Source organism: Lepidochelys kempii, chromosome 13 (genome assembly GCF_965140285.1).
Source record: "Lepidochelys kempii isolate rLepKem1 chromosome 13, rLepKem1.hap1, whole genome shotgun sequence".
Taxonomy (NCBI): domain Eukaryota; kingdom Metazoa; phylum Chordata; order Testudines; family Cheloniidae; genus Lepidochelys; species Lepidochelys kempii.
The window spans coordinates 12616039-12638898 of NC_136392.1; positions in this window are offsets into that span (position 1 = coordinate 12616039).

The following is a 22860-nucleotide window of genomic DNA, read 5'->3' on the forward strand; positions in this document are numbered from 1 at the left end:
AAACACCTGCAAGTCATTTACTATCCAGTTAGCCAAGTCTATAATAGGAGGATTTTAGTTTCTGACCCTTTTCTTTGTCTTGAATCATTTAGCCATATATAAATTCTGACAGGTCTTGTCTTTTGTGGAAAGGAAGCTTGTGTCTAATCTCTGTCACAGTGATTTTCAGACCTAACATTTCCTAATGCCTTTAGAGATGTTAATACTGTTTTTGGAGGGTGAGGAGAGAGCGGGCAAGAGGGGTTATGGAGTAAAAGCAAGACTCACAAAGTAGTATCAACAAAATGTTCCTTATCTCTTACAGTACAAATGTTGTGTACACTTTGTTTTGTTCACAATATGTGAGCAGCAGGCAGGCAGAGTAGTAGGGAAAAGATCCTTATTGAGCATGCATAGAAGCACTTGTTACATGCTGAGAAATCAGTGCTTGCCCAGTACCACCCTAGTCACCAACTCCCATTCCTGAGCTCCAGGTGTCACAGCAAAATAGATACTCCTGAAACCTGATCCTTTCTTCAGTTTCACTCATTGTGCCATATACTTACACGTGTAACAGTTTTAAAGAAGAAACTGAAAATTGTATTTGATCTATTTAGTATTCAGACTGTAGTGGCATTATTTCAACATGGGTGTATTGATATGTTAAAATATGTTAAAAGAACATAATTAAGGTTGCACAGTCAAGCATTCAAAAGATAGGAAATACCAGAATTAAGGTCGTCTCAGAAACCATAATTTGCCCCCTGGTGCATATGCATTATGATGCAGTCATTCACACCAACACACACACACACACACACACACACACACACCACCAACAACAAAAAGCAAACTGGAAAAAAAATAAATTCCATCATGTCACATCATATCGACACCCACATGGGTCACCACAAGGGTGGAACCTTTACATCCACCACACAGCTATCTGCTTCTTGAGCTACTAATGGAGTAACTGACGGCAATAGTAGGCTGTCATCCTCTAAGTGGACGAGCACTAGGGGGGGATGGGACACTTTGCCAGTGGGTTTCACAGATATTTGCTGACAGCAGAGAAAGGTGAGACTCAAGGTCTGGAGATGTTCCACTGCAGGCTCTAGATGGGAGTGTTTCCTAGTGGGCACAGACTCTTTTGCCAATTTCCCCCAAGCTTAACCCCTGTTACCCTATCCCCCTAACCTATTCCTGTCCCAACCCTCTCCCTTCTTTACTCCTCATCTTGGTCACTTTCTCCTCAATTAGTCAGTCCAATTTCCACACCACAGACTTCTCGTCCCAGTTCCAGTTTGTTTGCCTAGGCTATCCTAATCTTACCCATCTGGACTCATCCTTCCAGTCCAAGTCTGCCCCAGCTCCCAGGGTCCTTGCCCAGCTACTGGGGCTAGCAGAATGGGGTGGGGTGGAGCACAAGTGAGAGAGACTCCCTGCTTTCAGTTCTGATGCCTGGAGCTGGCCCAACAGTGAAAGTCCTACTGAGCCCTGCGGTGGCGCATGCTTAGTGCAGATGGAATCTGGAAATTTAGCTCCCAAACTGTCTACTAAGCATGTGCAAAGTATGATTGTTCAAAGGTTTATAACCTGGACAAACGTAGGCAAATTTTCATGGCACATCCCTGACACAAGGGTCATCCCCTGCCAAACTTCAAGTCTTTGATGCTAAGAATGGGATGCTTCTCAAAGAAATTGTTGCCAGAATTTGTTAACATAGACAAAACAATATTTTTCCTTTATCTCATTCTTGGAAATGGTGAACTATTTTAACTGAAAATTTCCCCAAAAAATCAGCCTGAAACAGACATCTGGTATGAAAAATTTCTTCCCAAATGGTTAAAGTTTGGCAAAGTTGTAAGCAACAAGGTCTTATAATGGGAAATGTTTGGTAACCTTAATAATAGGCAGTGTTATCAGCCTCAGCTTTCATTAGTACTTTTAGTTTTTTAGACTATATTGTTGTAAAGAATACCAATAGAGTCAGCACTTCTAATAAATACTTCAAGTCTCCACATTATGATGAAAGCACAACAAAGAGTCTGTTTTGCAGTTGAATAGACTTTTTCTGACATGTAAATAATATAAAAAATTGTCCAGATATCCTCTGGACAAGACTCTAAATTGTGTCTTCTGCTTATCTGCTGGTTGCATTGATAAGCGTTAAAAAGCATGTGGCACTTGGATAATTCAAATGATGTGGCTAATGTTCATTCTCGCAGGTGCTGTTCAATAAATGCCTGTATATTAGTTAAATAAATAATAAAATGGGTTCTGGCATCCAAGGGATTATGGGTGAATTACAGGCAAGCAATTTCCTCCCCTTCCCACCAAAAGGCTGCTACAGCTGTCTGCACAGTAAAGGCTGGATCCAAACCCCTTTAAGTCAACACTGTAAGTTTTTCAATAGCCTTTGAATCAGGCACTGAACGCTGTAAAAATATTTAATTCAGAATGTCTTTTATACCTTGTTCATGTCACAACTTGAATCTAATGATTAGTGATTGAGCCTATCCCCAACAACAGCTGCATCATTTTTGTCTGGCTTCAGAATGTCTAAAATATTTTGTTCCTTTTCTATTTTCCTTATGTTGGCCAAATCCTAAAAAACATGCCAGCTCAAGTGTGATTTTGCTCTTTGAACCCACGGTGCCAGGTGTGGTGTATTATAGATTCTTTGGGCCAAAATTTGCTCTCAATTATTCTCATGCCATGCCACTGAAGTCATGGGTGTGACCCAATTGACGGTAACAGGTATAACTCAGGATGGAATTTAGACCCTTGTTATTAGTCACCTAATAATGCCGAGGGGATGCGAAGTTAAAGGGTGATGTAGCAGCCTATACTGACATTGGGCACTATGAGCCTTACAAATAATGAGCTAGGTGGGGCAGTTGATTAATAGACTAGACTTTCATCCCTGGAAATCTAGGCTCAAATCAGTATTATTCACCATTTAAAATGCATTTGGCAATTTTAGCTTAGTTTCTAATGTCAGTTAGTCCACACTACAAAAATACCACACAGACATGCTTTTGGACAAATGGCAACCTTTGCTTTAAAGAGTCCTGGGGCTGAAATAAAAGGGATGTAAAATAAAAGATTAGGAGGGAGGGAGGGAGGGAGAGAGAGAGAGAGACGGTGTAGGTGTGGGTTAGGGGAGGAGAGAAGAAAACTTCATTCACATTTAAGAAGGAATTCACCCCAAAGTATGATTAATCAACTTGTTTTGTAAATGTTCTGGTTCTAGTGAGTTGGTTAACAATAACAAGCTTTTAAAATTAATCTCTGGTGTGTTTTCTACATTTCCCTGCTATGATGAATTCTAAGTTCCTTTAAACTTTTTCATAGACCTTTTATGTGTGTGTAGGTCACTCTTCTTTGTGGGCTCAGAACAAGCCCAGATGAGTCAGATTGATGCATTGTTGTGAGCCACCTTCCATATTTGAGCATGGTGGAAGATATAACTTTTACTTCTCATTTGGCAATGGGAACTGCTAATGAACTTGATTCCTGGCTCCATGGGTCTGCTTCCAAACAACTTTTTGGCTCCTGGATCAGGACTGGGCACTGAAAGGTATCAAGCCAGAGAAGCCCCGAGGGCATCCTGCAGCCAAAAAGACCATAGAGCTCATAGCTATGGGAAGTTAAATAAATATTCTGTGAATAAAATTACAGTACCAGGACAGATAAAGGCAAATTACTAGCATATAGAACTCTCTCTAGCTGACCTCAGGAACCATCAGTCGTCCAGAAGAGAGCTCAGCCCCATGTTAGGCCTCAAAGGTTTGAATAAAATGTACTTGCTATACTCTCTAAGGACAAAGCGCTTTGGTCCAAGTAAGAGTTTGGAAGACGGTGGACTAAGTACTTGTCTACACAGGGAAATTGATGGGAATAGCTATTGCAGAATAAGGTATTCCACAGTAATTCTCTATGTGTCTCCATGTAAACACTCTAGTCTGGAATAAACATAATTTTATTCTGGAACAATTTGTTTACTCACAAAGTGCATTAATTGTTCCAGAATAAAGTGACTTTTATTCCATAACAGAGTGTCCATATGGGGAGCTCTTCTGGAATAGCTGTTTTGAAATAGCTTATTCTAATAGGTATTCTGGTCAATTTCCCATGTAGACAAGTGCATAGGGGCCATGTCTACACTAAGAAAAATATTTGTTTTTAAAATGAAATAACCAATAGATGATAGCTAATACATTATAAAATCCTAGAGTAGGCAGGGAGGTAGTAGTCTTACCTTGATGTATAGCTGGTCAAGGCCTTTTATTGAATTTACTAAAACAAGCTATAACAGTATAATGTACTGACAGCAATTATATTGGTGTAAACACCTTTATACTGGTGTGAACACTTTTATACCAGTATAGCTGTATTCATATTAGGAGATTGCATCAATTTAACTAAATATTTTTTTCTACTGATTTAGTTAAATCAGAGCAAAAGCTGTGTGTTGACAATCCAGTAAAGAGAATAAGATTTGTAATGCAGCCTCTGACTGAAAGGATCTCACATCTCAGCAGCCGGTCTCAGGATTACTTCACACAAGCTGTTAGGAGTATGGTGTCAAATAAATACATGTTAATGCCATGTTGCTGCAAAAGCCTAACTTCTTCTGTGTTTGGTTGTTTAAAAGAGACACAAGATTTAACTGAATATGGTGTAACCTATGTTAAGACAAACCACATGGTCTAAGTAGTACTGTGTTGTGTACAGTCTATAGTTATTTTGGAATAACTATCAACAGTTAACAGTTTGTAAACAGACAGATGCTTGGAAAATCAGGCAGAGTCAGTCAGTTCTTTGTAGCCTTGCAGAAAATGAACCAGAAGCTGGCAACAAAAATGTGTTATAATAAATTGAAATATGCCATCAGAGATACCTCTTCCAGTATAAGAATATTCATTTGTGCCTTAGGCAAAGTCAATAAGCAATAGGTGGTTCTAGTGCCCACATAATGAATGAGATAGTGCTTTCTTAAGAATCGGATAGCACACGTTAATTTATTATAAGTCATTCCGTTTGTTTTCTGCAGACATTCTTCTGTGTATCTTTAAAGCTTCCCTCATTTGTTTGTGCTGGAATGTTTCCAAATCTGTATTATTCCTTCACTGAGAGTTCTGAGTGTGCATGGAATGCCAGACCGGGACCCTGGCATGGCAAAGAGAAGTCAGAAATAATTGGGGCAGTGATGGGGTTGGTGAAAATGCTATATAATCCCACTATGTGCATTAGTTCTGAGATAATCATATATTCAGCATCCTCTCCAACTAATCAGACTGCAGCTTTTCTTCAAGTCACTTAATAAAGTCTGATGTCTCACCAGAAGGATACATCTACATCAACCAATCCAGATTCCCCTCTGTGGAGAGCCGGGTGAGATCATGGTCTCAGCAAAATTATAGAACTCTCAGAAGTGAATCAGGGAAGCCAATTCCTAACCCTCTCATTTTAACTTCAGGTTGCCTCATGTTAGCGATGTAATAAAAACAAGTAATAGCTGTTGCCTACCAGTCGTTATTACACTACATAAGCTGTTCCATTTTATGAGATTGGAACAGGAAGGAATTTTTCATTTAAATTTAAATACAGTTGATTTTCTAGATTTATGTTGCAGTCATACTATGAGTTTGTGGTTCAACAAACTGGGTTTCTAAATGCTTCTCCATAATTGAATTAATGGGTCTTCATTCACATTAAACAATACGGGTAGGAAAAATTATGATTCTACAGCTCATTGCTGAAAGTGTTCAGTAGGCACTTCAGATTCTAACACATTACAAATTGAAAGAAGAGTGCTCTAGAAGACTGGTGAATCTTGAATGATGGTTTAATGATGGTGTAATAATTGGTTTCAGAGTAACCAGCCGTGTTAGTCTGCATTCGCAAAAAGAAAAGGAGGACTTGTGGCACCTTAGAGACTAACCAATTTATTTGAGCATAAACTTTCGTGAGCTACAGCTCACTTCATCGGATGCGTACTGTGGAAAGTACATAAGATCTTTTTATACACACAAACCATGAAAAAATGGGTGTTTACCACTGCAAAAGGTTTTCTCTTCCCCCACCCCACTCTCCTGCTGGTAATAGCTTATCTAAAGTGATCACTCTCCTTACAATATGTATGATGGAAATGGCCCATCTTGATTATCATACACATTGTAAGGAGAGTGATCACTTTAGATAAGCTATTACCAGCAGGAGAGTGGGATGGGGGGAGAGAAAACCTTTTGCACTGGTAAACACCCATTTTTTCATGGTTTGTGTGTATAAAAAGATCTTCTGTACTTTCCACAGTACGCATCCGATGAAGTGAGCTGTAGCTCACGAAAGCTTATGCTCAAATAAATTGGTTAGTCTCTAAGGTGCCACAAGTCCTCCTTTTCTTTTTGGTGTAATAATTGATATAATTTATTTATATTAAAATGTATGTAAAAACCATTTGTATAGTATTTTTATCTGAATATCTTTAAGCACACTGTAACAGTGAAGCACAGAGATGCTAAGTGACTTGTGCTAAGAGCTGCACACAGGAAGCCATTTGAAGTACATAAAAACAACACTCATAACAACTTTTCCAAAGTCACTCAGTGAGCCAATTTCAGAGCTAGAATAGAATTCAGGTCTCACAACTCCCTTGTTCAGTGCTCTGTCCACTAGACCTTGATGCTTTCCATAATTCTTACTAAAACAAGTATGATGAAGGGCATAAATTGGAATCCAGCTCACAGTGGCTTGCTGCAGCATCTCTACCTGCCTTTTTGAAATTGGAACCCCTGATGTTCTACAACACATTAGCACCAGTTTCCACATTAAGGCCGCAAACACTTGTGCATGGTTAACTTTATTACTGTGAATAATCCTATTGACTTCAATGGGTAAATGTGGATGCAGTTATACCACTATAAAGGTGTCTAATACTGGTATACTGTATGGGGAAATGCTATACTGGTATCAACACCTTTATACTGGCATAACCATGTCTACGTTAGGATGGTATCACTATCACTATTTCAGTAAAAAAATCACACTCCTAACCAACATAGTTATACTGGTACCAAAACTATTTGCAGGCCATGCCTAAATGTCTGCATGATTAGCAACCAAGGTAAGACCATTTTAAATAGAGCTGGTCAGAAACTGGAATTTCCATTCTGGGAAAAATTATGACATTTTGAAAGTTGTTTTTGTCCCAGATCAGGTTGAAAGATCAAAATCTTGAAATATTTTGTGGAATGGAAATTCCAAAATATTTTGATTTGTAAATGCTGAAACACCTTTACCAAAACAAAAGGTTTTGATAATGTCAAAGTGTGTCATTTCAATAAGGATTATATATTTCATTTAGACTTCAAAACCTTATAACAGAGACAAAAGAAGGTGAGCTAATATCTTTTATTGGACCAACTTCTGTTGGTAGTAGGGGCAAGTTTTGAGCTTCACGCAGCTCTTCCTCAAAAAACATTATAATTTAAGTCCAAATGAAATAAAACAATGCAAGAAAGTCAAAACAAAGTATTCTATTTTGATTTTGAATAATTTAGAAACTTTTCCTGTGAAAATTTTCTTGAAATCGACACATTCCCACATTCTCGTTTTTTCACAGTTTCATAGATATGAAATCACTGCATATGCACAAAGTTTATTTTTTCCTTCCAGGTTGGGATAATATTCCAGTATATCCCCTATTTTTCAAAACTGCCTGCATTTCTTTTAAAAAACCTCTTTGGTGTAGGCTCCCTCTCTGAAACAAAAATGCCTGTCTCCCCAAACTGCAGTGCTCTTATATATATAGACTGTATTTGATTAACTTTGTAAGAAGGCTGTGTCCTGCATTGTCAAGGTTCCTTCCCCACTCTGAACTCTAGGGTACAGATGTGGGGACCCGCATGAAAAACCCCCTAAGATTATTTTTACCAGCTTAGGTTAAAACTTCCCCAAGGTACAAACTATTTTACCTTTTGTCCCTGGACATTATTGCTGCCACCACCAAGCATCTAACAAATATAACAGGGAAAGAGCCCACTTGGAAACATCTTTCCTCCCAAAATCCCCCCAAGCCCTACAGCCCCTTTCCTGGGGAAGGCTTGACAAAAATCCTCACCAATTTGCATAGGTGAACACAGACCCAAACCCTTGAATCTTAAGAACAATGAAAAAGCAATCAGGTTCTTAAAAGAAGAATTTTAATTAAAGAAAAAGTAAAAATCACCTCTGTAAAATCAGGATGGTAAATACCTTACAGGGTAATCAGATTCAAAACATAGAGAATCCCTCTAGGCAAAACCTTAAGTTACAAAAAGACACAAAAACAGGAATATACATTCCATTCAGCACAACGTATTTTATCAGCCATTTAAACAAAACAGAATTTAATGCATATCTAACTAGATTGCTTATTAACCCTTTACAGGAGGTCTGACCTGCATTCCTGCTCTGGTCCCAGCAAAAGACAACACACAGACAGAGAGAACCCCTTTGTCCCCCCCTGGCCCCCTCCAGCTTTGAAAGTATTTTGTCTCCTCATTGGTCATTTTGGTCAGGTGCCAGCTAGGTTGTCTTAGCTTCTTAACCCTTTACAGGTGAAAGGGTTTTTCCTCTGGCCAGGAGGGATTTAAAGGTGTTTACCCTTCCCTTTATATTTATGACATGCATGTTGACACAAATCATTATCCATGCTCTTCTCTGATCTTCTGCCATGGATCAAAATGCTAATAATATGTTCAGCTCACCAACTTCTTTGTCTTTACACAAGTTGCTTGCACCCAACTTCAGAAATTAATGAGTATCTTTCTGTCATGATCCAATACCCATCACTCTCCAGAACACCTGAAGGAAGGATTAGATTTGGTTAGGAAGACCTCCCAAAAGTATCAGTATTGAGTTACAGGTATCATATGTACAGGAAAGCTGGAAGATAGATTAATCATACCCCACCCCCACAATAGCAAGTGTTGCTAAGAATGTTATAAAGACTTGCAGAAAGACAAGGTGGGTGAGGTATCATATTTTACTGGCAACTTCATTACCTCATCCACCTTGTCTCTCTAATATCCTGGGACCAACATAGCTACACTACACTACATAAAGACCTGCACATTGTTGTGGTTTTTCCAGGTGTCAAAGGAGGAATTTAAAATATATAGCCACCTACACAAAACACAAGACTTCTTAAACCCTGAGAGTTGGATTCACCAAACAAATTACATCATGCCACATAACAGGCTGGTAAAATAGAAAATATTGCCTACTGAATTTTTTTATATTTTGATCCTAATTATATTTTTTGTGATGTGCTCAGAGGATTTTGGGTGCTAAGCAGCGAAATAAAAAGAAAATATACATATCAATGAAAATAAATTAGCAACTTAGAGATAGAGGAAGAAAGACAGCATTTTTACATGGTTTTTAAAAGCATTTTGAAAACTGAAAGCAATGTTATTAGTTACTACAAAAAAGTAAATTTTAGATTTACATATACACATAATAAAATAAAATGATAATTCAAATAATTATGAGTAGCAAGAAAATTATACCACATCTTTTATCTGGAAGGATTCTGAAGTGCTTTATAAACTTGGATCACTCATGCACCACTGAAATGCGGCCACCTCTGCCGTGAAATGTGGAACTAATTCCACTCCAGTAACACTACACAACTGTTGCTTCAAAAGGGCAGTAAAGAGCTATTTTGCTGGCATTAGAGCTTATAGAATCAAGGGGCCAGACTTTTATCCTCCCATGGATAAAACTAATGGTTGCAGGGGCTAAGGGAGAGGAAAACTCTGTGAGGATCTCCTCAGGGAGAGAAAATCTGTGGGAGAAATGTGGGTGCCAGGAGTACTGAGAGAGGAGAAATGGGGCTTCACATATGCACAGTCACTTACAGGATTGGTGCATAAGTCCTTTCATATCACCGCTAGGCTGGAGGGAATCAGAAGAGGGTGAGGAGCAAAGGGGAAAGTATAAAAATGAAGCAGGAGAAAAACCAAAGTAGGAGGATAAAGTCTAGAGATTGGCAGAGAGAGAAGACAGGAAGCCAGAAATAAGGGAAGTGTCGAAATGAGTGGGAGGGACAATGAGTGTCCTATGCTGGACAGAGTAAAGTACTGTAGAGGACAGAGAATGGGAGAAAATGCTTATGTGCCTTTGTGTATGTATGTTTTAAACTAGCCACTTTAGGCTGAGGACACAACTGTAAAAATGTCACTCTCCTTTCCCCTCTATGACTTTCTTCTCCTCCCTTCCCATTTCTTTACTTTTTTCTCTCTCTTTCTTTCCCTGTTCTTGCCTTATTTTTTGAAAGAAAGAAAGCAAGAAAGAAAATCAGTGGGGTCCAGGTCTCAAAGATTCCAGGGCTTTCAAATTGCTTGCCAAGCCCTCCTTTTATTCTAGCAACATGTCTTTCTTGGGAGACCCTTGCCACATCTGCACTTTACTTAATTCCATGGCGTGGAGGGAGTTAATACTGATCCTACCAGCATTGGCCAGAGAACAGAGGCCATAAGATGATTTCGGTCACTGATTTTGTGTAATTTGAAAAAAAAATCAAGTATTTGAATAATGCCCAAAGTCAATATTCATGGTGGGATGAAATTGGCAGGAGAGTTGAACCTTTATTGCCATGTGAAAAAAAACTTCACATTTAATAAATTAAGTATTGCTTGTCTCAGTAAAAGAGGAGCTTGCAGAACATATGTTCAGATTCTCCTTCCTCTCCTACTCATCTGACAGGGAAATTAAATACAAAATTCTATTTCCCCCCCTTACTCCGCAGCTCACGCAGTTTCAGATTGAAACCAAAATTTAAACAAAGGGGAATCTTTGAGTTCTTTGAAAAGAGGTGTTTGTTTAAATGTGATACCTGATATCTTTGTAATAAATATATTCAGCAATACATTGAAGTCATGCATGTTAAACACCGGTAAAATAAATATGCTAAACTCATCAAAAGGAAAATATATTTGTATTCATTTCTCTATTACCTGAAGGCTTCAAAATATTTTTAAAAAACAAATCTAATAATAATATTGCATCAAATGTTATTGAACTTTTCTGGTAATGCATATAGAATCCAACCCTGCAAACATTATTTGGACCAAAACACCCATTGCTTTCAATCAGACCCCAAGCCCTTAAAACCAGATTGAGGATAATTGACTGGAAATAAAATTGCCTAAAATCACAATGAAAGCTGGACACAGATTTGGACTAGGAAGGATACAGATCATCTTGCTCTGCTCTAATCATTAGACATGCTGTCTCCTACATGCAGTATGTGATAGTCATCGAAAAAGGACTGTTTCGTGATATATGTATATTGATCTATGTTTTATGACATCATCCAATGTTTGAACATTTATTTTCCTGGTATGGCATTCCTGGGAGTTCATCTCCAGATACTAAGGTAATCAGTTTCAGTCTGACCTAATGAAATACCTCCGTACTTTGTTGGAACATTACAAGGACTAATATAATATTTCACAATCTGATGGCATGATTGAAAATTTTAATCAAACACCAAAAGGCCAGTTAACCAAACTGATATGTCATCATGGTAGTGCATAAAGTATCTACATTCCCTAGACAAAGATGATATAGAATTTAACAGAACATTTGTTATGTTTGCCTACCTCTCATTTCTTTGTGTTCTCTAGTATCATTTCTACATTTAGGGCTAGATTGTAAATTCAGTCTGGTGTGTACAAAGGGAGGCATGTACCTTCACTGTCCCAGGCAGACCAGGGAGGGAATTATGACTCTTGGTTTGTGAATCTGGACCAATGTGCTTATTCCATTGCTATTAGATTCAGGGACAACAAAGGTGGCTGGATTCCTCCAAGATATTAAATGCACTGGAAAAAGGCACTCTGTATGGGTGAAGCCCTGCAAAACCATACTTTCTATCTCTGATTTTTTTGTACCTGGGCAAGTCTTCCAGCTGAGTTAGGAACATTAGAACATAGGTATTGCCCTATTGGGTCAGAACTGAGGTCCATATAATCCAATGTCCTGTCTCCAACGATGGCCAGCACTAGATGTTTCAGAGTAAAGTATAAGAGCTCTGCAATGGGCAGACATAGTATACTCTACCTGCCACCCCCAGCACACACATTAAGTCTCATCCTGATCTACAATAGTAGGTCCTAAAGCACAAGGTTTAATGAGATGAGTTTCCTGTGCCTTTCTTAGGAGAGAGGAATTTATGTATTAACTGTTCAGGGCAGCAAGGCAATGGGACTCAGAAACACATTTCTGTTGGGCTTTCCTACATTGGTCCAGAAGACAGAGGAATAAGAGAAAAAATATAGCTTTTATCCCTACAGTTTGCTCTCTAGCCACTTGGGGCTTAGTAGTCTTTTGTTCTCCTTCTCCCCCCACCCCCCACCCCCATTGCTCTCCATGCCAACTGCTGTCCCAGAACAGTGAGCAAGAAAGGAGGCACAGAAAGAGATAGACAGGAGCAGGGGCACAGCTGCTTAGGGGCCTAGGGCAAGACCTGTTGCCTAGGATCCATGGAAGATTGTTCTTTGAGGCAGAGGGTAAGGCCTGGTCTACACCAGAGGGTTAGGTCAAGGTAAGCTGCCTTGAGTTAACCTAGCTGTGGAAGTGTCTTCACTTAAATTTGGCTCCCACTGATATAAACACCTCTCTTCTTCAGTTTAGTAACACCACCTTCCTGAGCGATGTAGAGTCACAATCAATGTAATTAGGTTCATGCCGTGTCAGTGTAGACACTGCCTTGCTTAAGTCAACTGTTACTGGCTTTCAGGAACTGTCCTACAATGCCGCACACTAACAATACAATTGATACAAGCGCTCCTGGTGAGGTTGCACACTGCTGACACAAGGAGCCAAGTGTGCATGCACACAAGCAATTTTATAACTGTGATGGCTGTATGCTGACATAAGTTAGGTTGACATAATTTTATAGTATAAGAGTGGGTAGAGCGCTGGGAATGAAGTCCATATGAGGAAAAGAAGAGGTTGCTGTGCGGAGGGAACTAAGTCTTTCCCCCTACACACAGTTCAGCTCTGCCTCTGTACCAAGACTGGAAATCAGATTCTTAAATTCATTAAAATATGGAGAGATATGGCCAAATTTTACCTTAATTTACTTCCTGTGTAATGCCATTAACTTCAGTGCATGGGGTCTGAGGTGAGAATTTGGCCCCTAGGACGTTCAAACAAAGCAGAGAAATAAATAAGTAGATGTCCCATCATGTCACTTACACCTGTCGGAGGGAACCTTTTTGCCCCAGCTTGAAGGATAGCTTGCATATGATTAAGATAAAACAGATCATAGAGAATTTGAGCTATATGTAAATTTCTCTGGATATTTCATCACAGGGGAAGCAATGGAACAGGGGAAGCAATGGAACAGATTTGCACAGCCTACTGGTCGATGACCTGCTCTGATAAAACCTGGCTGGATTGTAGAAGCCATTTAGAACCCATTCTTCTGGAACTTCTCATGGGCAGCTACGTGGAGGAGAGATGCAGTGACATTATTAGAATTTAGTCCTCCACCTCATGAAGGATATGGCATTGATACACAAGAAAATAATATGAAATGGCCATTGAAGCGTTATCTATTTATTTCAAACCAAGAATATTAAATTGGCACAAATCTCCAAAATATATTGGATTGGGATGGGGAAAATCTGTGGGAAATCTTGCCTAGGAGTTCTACTATGTGCACAGACATGAAGTCTCGGCTGCCCATTTTGTATAAGATAAGATGTTGGATGGCACAGTGCTTGCTATAAAAAAGATTGAACCCTGGGGCTTTGTGACAGGCAATGACAAATTTAATTAATGGGGTGGGTCTATAGGGAATGCAGAAACCTCTTCTCTTAGAAACCGTTGCAGCAAAAACTCACTCATGCAGGCAATAATTTCAGCTGAAGTAGTGTACTTTTATTTCTTATCTTATTATATTTGTTTTGGTGTCTTGTACTGTTTCACTCAAGCAAATGTATTTCCATAGTTTTTGGTTATGAATCATTACAGGATAGAAACTGGCAGATGAATGTGTAATTGTAATTGAAATTGTTATTGAAAATGCTAATGCTGCTTTTGTCCTGGGTCAGCATAGAAAATGAGATGATACATCTTCATACATTTACCTGGCAAAAGAATTTTAAATCAATAAGATCTTAAAATCTTAATGAAAAAGTGAAAGAGCTGCCCTTGCACAAGAGCTTTTAAGTGGGATGATTGGGGTTTTTTCCCCCCATGTAAAATTTTTATTTCTTCTTTTTTTTACAAGAGTAAATAAGAAGATGACTAGGGCACATACTAGGAAAATAATGCAAAAGATCCCCACATATAAATACAAAAAGGAGAGGAAAGTGCATTCTAGAAGTTTGTGCACAGAACTAGGAAACACCACTCTTGAGATGTACCTATGGCTCAGATACTAAGGCTTTGTCTACACTGGAACCTGAATGACAAAAGTTTTGTCGTTCAGAGGACAGGTGTGAAAAATACACCCATCTCCCCAAACGACAAAAGTTTTGCAGATGAAAAGCGCCAGTGTGAACAGCGCTCTGTTGCCAGGAGGGCCGCTTGTGGCGGGTGGAAGTTTGTTGTCGGTGGGAGAGCGTTCTCCCACCGACAAACAGCAGCTACACTGCACACCTTTTGGCAGCACGGCTGTAGCAGCACAGCTGTGTCACTAAAAGGCGTGAAGTGTAGACAGAGCCTTAGTCTCTCTGTTCAAACCTCAACATCTCTAAAAGGGAGATATTAATACTTTTATTTATCTTTATCTCAGAGGGCTGTTCTGAGCTTTAATTACTGAATATTTGCAAAACATATAGAAGATTATAAATGCACTGCTAGTATTATCAATACTGCTGAACCAAAAACCAACCAACCATTCAACCAAACAGACAATAAATTGTTGGTCCAGAAAACAAGATCTGATTTCATAGATGGAAATAAATGTATTAACGTGAGCCACTTTTCTTACAAGTAGCATTTACCAGTTGAAAAAACGGGGAGTAACAATTATTAAATAAAATAAACATTACTAAAGAAAAAAGAAGCTACCATCTTGCCACTTTACCATGGGTCAAAAAAGCAACTTCCAGGTACACCAAATACACAAATGTTTCACCTTTGTACAGTGTCCAACCTCATTCTGCACCAGACATAAGTTCAGTTATGGAAATTTTGTTTAATAAGACTACAGAACTGGTTCTACAGAGAAACGACACTTTATGAGCCTGTGAACTCCCTGCCTTTCCCAGGAGCTCTTGCTGCTTAGCTGATTCTTGAAGTGTGAAAAGAGTTCACAGAGAGGCAACAAGATTAGCCTTCCCTTCCCCTGCTTTGTTGAAGGAAAATAAAAGGGTTTGCCCATCACAAGCTCTGCTTAGAACACTTCAAATTGAAACATAAAACAGACAAGCATAGACACACACATACACATACAAAGTTCACATCTTGCCAGTTTAGGGGTCAGAAACTTCAAAAGTGCTATATACAACTATATCAAGTTCATTTAGGGCTTGATTCCACTGCCATTTAAATGAGTAGAAAGATTGCCTATGACTTCAATGGGAGTTGGATTGGGCCCTTAGTCCATTCTGATTTTTAGTTTCCCGTGAAAAACTGTGTGAGCAGTCATCATGACACCCCCACCCTCTCACCCCTGACACCATTGCTAGTTCCAGGTCACGCAAATTAACTTTTCACATAAACACACTTTTTCTTATTTGAAATGTCAAAGCCTCCTTGGTGGAAGGTTAAAGTCTGTCTAATGACAGAATCCCTTAGAGTGTTAATTAAACAGGACAATAATAATCCACCAATGATTTATAGTTAGATGGATTACTAGCCCATAGTGGTTGGCCTGATAGGCATTTATTACCTACTTAACCATTTAAGTATAACAAAAAAAAATCATTGTGGTACAAAAGGTGATGAATGTTTCTGCTAAAACAGTCCATTAAGATGATTCATTAACATTACAAAGAGGTCTGCGGCCTGTGTGCCACTTGGTGCCTGTAAAAGTCTGGGAAAGTGAGAGGCATTACCATAGGAAATGTTTTATGCTAAATGTGTGCTGATATAATCTAACACCCACTTTCTGTAGATAAGATCATCGCTTTTTACATTTTACATAACAAGGTCTATGGATGCTTTGTACTTTTCATTTCTTCAGCTAAAGCGCTTATCTTTCCAACAGAGAAACATAGGAGGAAAGGTATAATAAAATTTAAAATGCTTAGGAATCCGTTCGAGTCTTGCAGACTACTCTTTGAACTGGTGTCATCGGAATGTCAAATTGCTGGTTCCACCATTGAAGAATGAGAATGAGAGTCATGAATTATGGTTAAGAAGGCCACAACTTTATTAAACACACATAAAATAAAGGTATCATAAACAGTCTTTTCAGATCAAATAACAACAGCACAGAGACTCAGGGCATAACAGTGAGGAAGAATACCATCTATTCAGCTGAATTGATAGTGAGAGTTTAAGGATGCAAAATATTAGAATTTAAGTTGAAATTTGCCCAGGATTCCAGAGCTAAGACATGTTTCAGAGTAGCAGCCGTGTTAGTCTGTATTCGCAAAAAGAAAAGGAGTACTTGTGGCACCTTAGAGACTAACAAATTTATTTGAGCATAAGCTTTCGTGAGCTACAGCTCACTTCATCGGATGCATCGAATGAATCCACTGAATGCATCCGATGAAGTGAGCTCTAGCTCACGAAAGCTTATGCTCAAACAAATTTGTTAGTCTCTAAGGTGCCACAAGTCCTCCTTTTCTTTTTGCGACTACAGAGTAACACAGCTGCTACTCTGAAACATGGTTGTATATGTTTTATCTGCCAAGTAAGATGGGGCCAAACCATATTCAGTACCACGTTCAATGGTGCAAGAGGATTGGCTTCTTGTTCTTCTAGGCATTGACTGCACAAATAATATGCAATGATGTTTTGTTACAATGGATTCTGAACTTGTTGCTTTCATCCACAGCAGCAGTACAACCATTTTCAACACTAGTAGAGAAGGGGTTGGCAGATACAGCCACTGAGTTACCAACATTTTCCTTGGAGCACTCCGATTCAAACACTGATCTGATGATCTCTGTTCTTGCTCAGATTGTGACCTAAGTTTCGAACGAAAGGGATATTTTAGCAAACAGTCACCACAGATTTGTACATCATTAAGTTAGAGGCTGGACATTCTCATTGCATAGCCTTCGCTCTGCAATTTACTTTTCTCCTTAGCATGATCAAGTCCACGTTTGCAAACTTTTCGGGCATGCTGCAAGGCACAGCCATTATTTGAGTCTTTTCAGAAGATGGAGGCTAAGTGGGAGAAGTTTAGTTCTGCTATGTGGCAGTTTTGATTTCAAGAGTGTGTATTGATCTATGCCAATATTTTCATATTATTGTTAATAGGCATAGAAATTGCAGTAGGCTCTTATATCAATCAGAATAAAAAACAATAATTAAAAATGTGATGAAATCACAGCTTAAGGTTGTATGAAAGACTGTTTCCATTATTCTCTGTTACATGGTATAGTGTTTAAGAACTTCCTAGTTTAAGGGATTAAAATTAATACATGGCTTGCACCACACAAAATATATTAAAATGCAAATTTCTACAAATTAGTCTTTGCTTTTTTCATCATAATGAATTCACAGGAAAATAAGAAAAATGACACATTTAGAAAGTATTTGATAAAAGAAAAGATGCTGACAAAACCAAACAGTATAGTCAATGTTATATTTTCATGTGGCCTCTAAACATGATCAAATAATTAAATGAAATATATTTTAGCTGACATTAAGTACAGTTACAAAAGCATCTTTCATTGTGTTCTGGATAAATTAATTCCCCCAAGCTGCTGTAGGTGGGTTCAGAGAGTAAGGTGTTTTAGCAATTTATCTGTCTGGAATTCCCAAGCAGAAACTCTTTGAAGTTGTAGCCAGCAAATTGCAGGCAGTTGTTGTCAACCATTTATCAGAAAACGTCACTGCAAACAGTGCACTTTGAGTTCAGACTTCTGAAGAAACAGAGACAACGTGTGACATAATGTAATAGTATACAGTAATATTAATACAATGCATAATTAGCATATTTCATCCTGAAACCCAGACCGCTCAGGAGCCATATAGACTGTGCATGTGCACACACACAAAACTTGAAATTAATGGAACACAACAGTATGTAGCATATATCACAACAGTGAAAAACAGTAGTTTGCATCAAAGGCCCAATCAGTTCAACGATGTTCTATTTCAAAATTATCCCTTACATGAAAGTACTCTAGTATTCTTCAGTCATGGTCCAAAAATGCAGTTTACAATCGTTAGGTGCAAACAGAACTCTGCAATTGTCTTTCTTGATTCTCATACTACTCCCCTATAATGTTCCAAAATATAGCAAGTAATAATATTTTCCATTGCTTGTGAGTCCTACTACATCATTAACTGCTTTAAATCCCTGCAGTGGCTCTCCCTTGCTCATCATATCATGTTCAATTTATTGATTTTGCCCTCAAGGCCCTGCACAACTCAGCCCAGCCCACATATTAGAGCTTATTTCATATTGTGTCCCATTGATCCCCTTAGCTTTGCTAACAATACCAGATTTACAGCCACTTTTACATCCTTTTACCACTAGTGTCTTTATGTCTTCTTCCACATTGCCCCTCCAAGTGGGAAAAACTCCCAAACCCAGTATACCAGGCCTTCATCCTTCCCTCATTCAAATCCCTCCTAAAGACTCATCTCTTCCACAAAACATACACACACACAAATCTTCCATTCTAACATTATATAAGAGGAGGTGTGGCCAGTGGATCCATGACTGCTCAACCATTATACAGTCAATCTTTTGTCAACCCAATCCTGTGAGCTTCCAAGGACTTCCTACCAGCTTCTGAGTTCCCTCAGCTCTCACTAACCACAGTGGGAATTGAAGGTGTTCCACATCTTGTGGGAGGGATTAGCTCCTGGAGTTGAAATTATTTGGTTCCTGTTTCAGAAATGTATATTTATATATAATGGCCAGGCCCATTCTTGTTTCCTCTCTCATGGTCTCTTACTAGCTGTTTCCAGGAATACTTAAGGTATGTACATACCCACGTTTTATTTATATAAGGTAGCAGTTACCCTAGTAAATCAGATGATAGAGTACACGAAACTCCAGACTCTTTCAGAAAAGCTTGGCAGCTCTACTGGCAAATTTAATCAGTGTCAGTCCAAAATCATCCAAATTATGGGCTTGTACTGTCTGACCTATCATCGCCTCCTAATTACATACAACCCGAGAAGCTCTGTAAATAGGTTTTTGTTTCAACGGAAGATCTTCTGTTCTATTGTTCAGACATATGCAGGACATTGAAATAGAGAAGTGACCCATCGTAAGTGATTTATAACCTCCATAACCCTCCCTTGTGTGAAAGCATGCTGTTTATGGAATTGACATCCATATGGAACATCCTACAAGAATATGTGTTTGGCCTTTAGTGGTTACATTCATCATTAGGTTTTGAATTTCTTCAGAAGTTAAACACAGAAAGCTGGGAGCTCTGTTGCAAAATTTCCCCCTAGCTCATTGGTCTGTGAACATTATGCCCCAAGGGAGATTTTTATTCCAAAAAGAAAAGTGAGGATCTTTCTGAGTCTCCAAAATCTTCGCTCCCTTGGCACCTAACACTTGCATCATCATGGCAGGTGGGCTGCACACACCTCCCCCACTGCTTATTTAGAATTTATATAGAATCTATTTTACAGTCCATTCCTTTAAACTAGGTAAACAAACATCTTGACATCCCAAACATTTAGAACTCTTTACAGGATACTCTTTGTGGAAATTCATGCTTTTAAATGTTTTTGGGGTGCCTTAAACAATAAACAAAAACAACAGATTCTCTCTTGTGGTCAAACCACTAAAGCAGAGTGAAGTGCACTGACTCGCTGAGAGTTTCAGCCCCATGTTCTGCTCTGCTTGTCCTTTTGAAAGGGGTCTCAATGAGGTGCCTTGTTGAAACCTCCGCTGGTGCCACTGTTTATAGAGGGAATCATTAGGAACAGTTTAGTCAGAACAAAAGGGGGTTTGTTTCCATTGTTCTCCTTGCAGTTTGACATCTTAACTGAAAAATTATCTTAATCGTCTAACAATATATATTTGCCTATGGGGTTCAGACAATTGTAAAAGAGATTCTGGATGACTGCTGAAAAGAGATAATTTACAGTGCAAACCCAGTGCATGCTAAACACCATTTAGTTGTCACAAATGTTTCCTACGGAAAAAATCTGCAGGAAAATCCACACCGGTAACTATAGCTTTGATCTCTTGACTGTCTGTGATTATTTTTATGCATTTATGATTGCAGCATCCCCTGAAAAGAACACACTTTTTAAAATATTACTCTAATAGTAAGACAGCCTGCTTCTGTATTTTGATAAGTAGATAGCTTAGGTTAGATCCTCAGCTAGTATAAATCAGTATAACTCGTTGACTTGAATGGAAATATGCCAATTTACATCAGTGGTAGATCTTGCCCCTTAATTTTATTTTAAAAGCCTCCAGCATAAGCCTGGTTGTTAATGGTTTTCTGCTGCTGAAACTCTAGGAGATTGCTTGATGCAGGCACTTGCAATGTGGCAAACCTCCTTTCTCAGTCAGATAGGAAGCTGGAACGTTCCTTAAACCATGGAGAATTGGTCCCAAAGTGTAATTGTTTGTGTAATTCTGGAGGGGATTTTTGTGGCCAGAGCTTTGGCAAGTCAAATGAATTCTCAGCTTCAATCTGCTTCCACATCAGTTCACAGACTTTTATAGAAATCATTATATATAGGAAGAGAGTTTTTTAGAGACAGGATCAGAGTCAAAAATACACATTGCACCTCTTTAGCTCTCTAACCCCATGCTGCTCAAAAAGTTGGCAGCTCAGAATGTCTTGCTAATTAGAGTAGTTTTAATATGTATTTAAAATAAACTATTAAAATAATTGTTTCTATAGAAATGAAACATAAATAAAACAGAAATTGATACTGAATTAAGATAACATTGGGGCCAAATTCTGGCTTTTGCTTACTCATATGCATGAGCAAGATAAGCCTCAGCCAGAAGAGAAACTTTGGAGTACAACTATTGCACCTAACCTTGCCTCCCCAAAAACCCTCAAAGTCCACAACCTCCACAGTTCCCTAGCTCTAGTAACAGAGGGTTGTACAGTTCGGGGACATGATCCATATGGTTTTGCTTACATACCCGAATTTTCCATGCAACCTCCCCGCTCAGGTTACTAATGCTTGTGGCACAAGTAGTTTGTGCAGCAGCTGTGCAGGGGTTATGCAAGCACCAGTCAGAATAAAGGCACAAAATAATGGTTCTTTTGAGGTATTATTTTGCACCAGCCTAAAGAGCAAAAGTGAAGGCATTCAATATTTGTCCCGCTGTATGTTGCATGTTAAAGCCAGTTATTGCTGTAAACTCCTGAGAACAAAAGTCAGATTTCAAAGGAAACCTGCACATAACTGACTGTAAAAATATAATTACTACTTTTGCAGTGATTACAAAGTGTAAATGACTAAAAGAATTTTTTCAAAAAATATAAAATGACTTCAATATAACTAAAAGGAGTAATTAACAAACAGGAATCTTGACAGCCTGATGATGAAGAGTAGGATGAAAAGATTGCAGTTGACTATAAAAATGCATGATGAAGCAGAGATTTTCAGAGTCAAATTGTTGAAGGGATCACAACACAGATTAAAAGACCGCACCTATAATTCGGCATATAGCAGTGTTGCCTCCACATTTTTTTCACAAGTGTGAACCTTAGGTTTCAGATGCACAGAGCATATTTTTGCCCCTAAAGACAATTTCCTTCATTATGCCAAAAAATTACCTCCAAAACAGTGTTCATGCAATAATTTGAGAGTGCAAAATTAGAGAATAAACTGTAGAAGCTTCTTTGGGAAATCTGGACATTAAAGTGGTTGTCTAGTAAATTCTGTTTAAAAATATATTATTGTGGTTAGCTTATAAGAACAACGATATATATTTTAGTACATGGGCTTGATCCTAAAATGGTCTACATCTAGTGTCTGGTGTAAATCAACAGTAATCCCAGGGAAGTCTATGAAGATCTAGACCAACTTTATAAATTTAGGTTAAAATTTAGTTGCCTTATTCAAGCATTCAGCACTTCTCAGGATTCAGTCCCATGATACCATTTGAATTTTAGAATTCATAGGTCCCTGCTGTTCCAAAATTATTTCTTTTTAAAAATTATTACAAAGCTTTCCCACAGGAGTAACAGTCCCCTTCAAACCTGTGTGCACCCCTTCCATCACTGTATCTTCTCTGATGAGTAGAGCCTGGGGCAACAAGAGCTATGGCTTAATTAGTATAACGTGATTAGCACAGTCCAGAACCAGATTAGTTCAAATTCTTGGAACAGTGCTAACGTGTGGCTTATCCATAATGTGATTACTTTCATGTTGAGAAATACATTTGTGATAATGGTGTTAAGGGGAATGAATAGAAACTTTGATAAGTATAATCCAAAGTGGTGTAATGCAATATTCAAGCTGTTTATATAATCTGATAAAAACAATGCTTTTTTTTATTGTTAGAATCTGAATCACATGAATGGAGGGACCAGGAAAGGGAAACAGTCCACACTCAAAGATGTGCAGAGGATCCCGATGATACTATCAGCCAAGATTCCCAAAAGACATTTATTTTAGTAGAAGCATTTGGAGGAAGAAAGAAAAGATGCTCAGTGTTGATGATGAAGTGAGCTGTAGCTCACGAAAGCTCATGCTCAAATAAATTGGTTAGTCTCTAAGGTGCCACAAGTACTCCTTTTCTTT